This window comes from Kryptolebias marmoratus, linkage group LG5 (assembly GCF_001649575.2).
Source record: "Kryptolebias marmoratus isolate JLee-2015 linkage group LG5, ASM164957v2, whole genome shotgun sequence".
NCBI lineage: Eukaryota > Metazoa > Chordata > Actinopteri > Cyprinodontiformes > Rivulidae > Kryptolebias > Kryptolebias marmoratus.
Genome location: NC_051434.1, coordinates 25,717,445 through 25,720,402, shown reverse-complemented (window position 1 = coordinate 25,720,402; position 2,958 = coordinate 25,717,445).

Genomic DNA, 2,958 nt, shown 5'->3' with positions numbered 1-2,958 from the left:
CAAACAAGCTGACCAAAGGACTTTCCTGGTGTGAATACACCCCTAGATGCCCAGCAGGGTTTGAATTTCTGCTGACCACCACTGTGGAAAATAAGTTCAGGCAGACATGGCAAGACCATCAACTGTCAGGATTTGGGTTTTGTTTTGTCTTGCGTTTTCTTTTGTGTTTGGGATTGTTGTTTCCTTGTTGTCAGAGGCGGTGGAGTGCAAGATGAACCCAGGGCGCAGACTTGCTTCCAAAAAACCAAAATTTATTTAAATAACAAACAGAAAACAAAGGGCTGGCGTGGCAGCAAAACAACTATAACTAAAATCCAAACAGAAGACAAAGACAGGGCGAGGCAAGGCAAGGCAAAAACGAGGAGGGACCAGAGATGAGACTTGAAACTAACACAAACAACCAACATCAACAAACAACAATGACCCGGCAGGGAGGTGGAGAAGAAGACCAAGTTTTAAAGCAGAGGGTGATGAGGAGAAGTGGGAACAGGTGTGTGATTAGGAGTGAAGACAGCTGGAGATGGGTGTGACAGGTAACCAGAAAACTACTGAGCAGAGGACAGGTGAATTGTGACAAAACAGAACCAAAGCATAAAGAAGACAAAACAATACCAAGACAAGGACAAAAAAAGCAAATACAAGAATCCAACAAGAAAAACCTAAATCATAACACAACCAAAACCCAGACATATGACACTTGTTTTGTCTTTGCTTTGTTGCTGCCTGTTGTGTTCTGTCATTGTTCACTTCTCGTTTGTTTATCTCGTCTTCTTACCACTCCCATCTCCACCTCCCTGCAATTGTAATCACTCACCTGTGCTTACTTCCCATAATCATCCTCAGCACACATTACAACAGAGGAGAATGTGGACAAGAGAGGTGGTGAAGATGATGATGATGATGATGATGATGATGATGATGATGAGGGAGAGAAACAGAGGAGTGCAGAAAAGAGGGTTGGGGCAAGACCTTACTCAGAAGATCCATCTAAATGGCCTTCACCACAGGAAGTGAGGGACTCATTCAGGCTGGGGGGGAGCTATAATGTGTCTGAATACTCCTCAGAAAGTAGGTAGTTGCACCCCTGCATGTCCACTTTGCAAATGAATCATTCATGTGCAAAGCTGTCGCTGCTCCCCTCCTGGATTACAAGGCGGGATGTAAATATAATGTAAATATAATTTTGAATGTATTGTTTTTTCACTGACTCTGTAGTGCTAATATAAATCCCTGTGGTTCCAACCCTGAATAAAAGAAGAGGGTTGAATGCAGGGGTGGAAATTAAAAATCACTGCACGAAATAACTAGATTTTTCTTTTTTTTATTTTAAACCATTAAAAGATGCATATCTGTACATAAAAAATTCAGACAAGTGAAATTTATTTCTGTGGAGTGTTTTTTAAGTATTTTTTTGTGCTTTTGTAAGTTTTTGTATGTAAGTTATAATGTTTTTCAGACACCTGCTGCTTTTAATGCATAGATCTATTTGTGCTACCCGCTTATATTTAACAGGTCGGATATTCTGATAAAGGAAGTAATTTTTGTGGTTTTAGAAAGGTTTTCGTTGTGGATATAAATTGTTCCAATGCTATGCTAACTCCTAAGCTTCCACTTCAGTATCCGATGATATTTAACATTAACACGAACCGCTATAGTTTTTGGTTTGTAAACATGACGGTAGCAGTTTTTGACGGGTAGCATCGACCGTTAGACATCGCTGTTTAGGACTTCCGGGAATGCAGTGTAACTGAGCAGACGTGTCCGACCTGCGCTCTCTAACATATCCGTTAATATGATAAAAAAAAACAACGCTAAACCAAATTGTGGACTGGGTAAATGAAGTCTAGAAGACAAGTAATGTGGAATGGATTTACGACTTCGAAACAAAGACCGAAAGAAAGATAAGAAGGACGAAAAATCTGTTGCTAGCAAAGAAGCGGTAGCCAAGGCTAGCCCCGGACGAAGTGAGTCTAACATGGCGACTCGGGAAACGGGTTCAACGACGGACGGGGAGGGAGATACCCAGATCGGGGGAGTACTTCCAAGTGTACTCAAGGAAATACGTGAGTTAAATAAGAGTCTTTCAGAGAAAATTGACTTGAGTTCAGCACAGCTCCAGACTTCTATCAACGGAGTGAAAGCTACGTTGGACAAGGTGCTAACAAGGGTAACAGAGGCTGAGAATCGAATCAGTGAAACTGAGGACGCCGTATCCGAGCTGAAACAGCTGACGAAGCAGCTGAAAGGCGACAACGAGTTCCTTAAAAAGAAAATCGACCAGCTTGAAAATTATAGCAGGAGAAAGAATATTCGAGTGTTGGGACTAGAAGAAGGCTCTGAAGGAACGGACCCTGTGAAATTCTTCACAACCTGGATACCGGAACTGTTGGGAGCTGGCGGTCCAGACCCGGCAGCTCAGCGGCTGGAGGTGGAAATTGAACGAGCACACAGAACCGGGGCTATGGAGCCTAGAACGGGTGAACCACCTCGTACCACCCCGAGACCCGTCTTGGTTCGTCTCCTGCGATTTCAAGATCGAGAGAAGATCTTGGCTTTGGCTAAAAAGAGAGGAAATGTCAGCTTCAACAACAAGAAAATTAGTTTTTTCCCTGACATGAGTCCTGAATTAGCCAGACGCCGAAAACAGCTCGTCCCCGCGCTGCAAGCAATTAAAGCAAGAAACATCCCCTGCTACCTCATCTATCCGGCACGTTTGAAGGTCCAACCAGATGTCGGAGGACCTCGCTTTTTCGACTCCACAACGGAAGCCTTTAAATTTATCAACGGCCTGGCACAACGGGAACAGCAGATGTCAATGACCAGCGATCACTGACTATCAACACCGAGTCAAAATCTGGAGCAGAATGGAGGGTTAAGGTGTCTGCCATCGGGTCTACTCCAGAGACAGTGAATCGGACCCTTGCTGGTTCCTGGATAAATGGTGGTACAGTGATATAT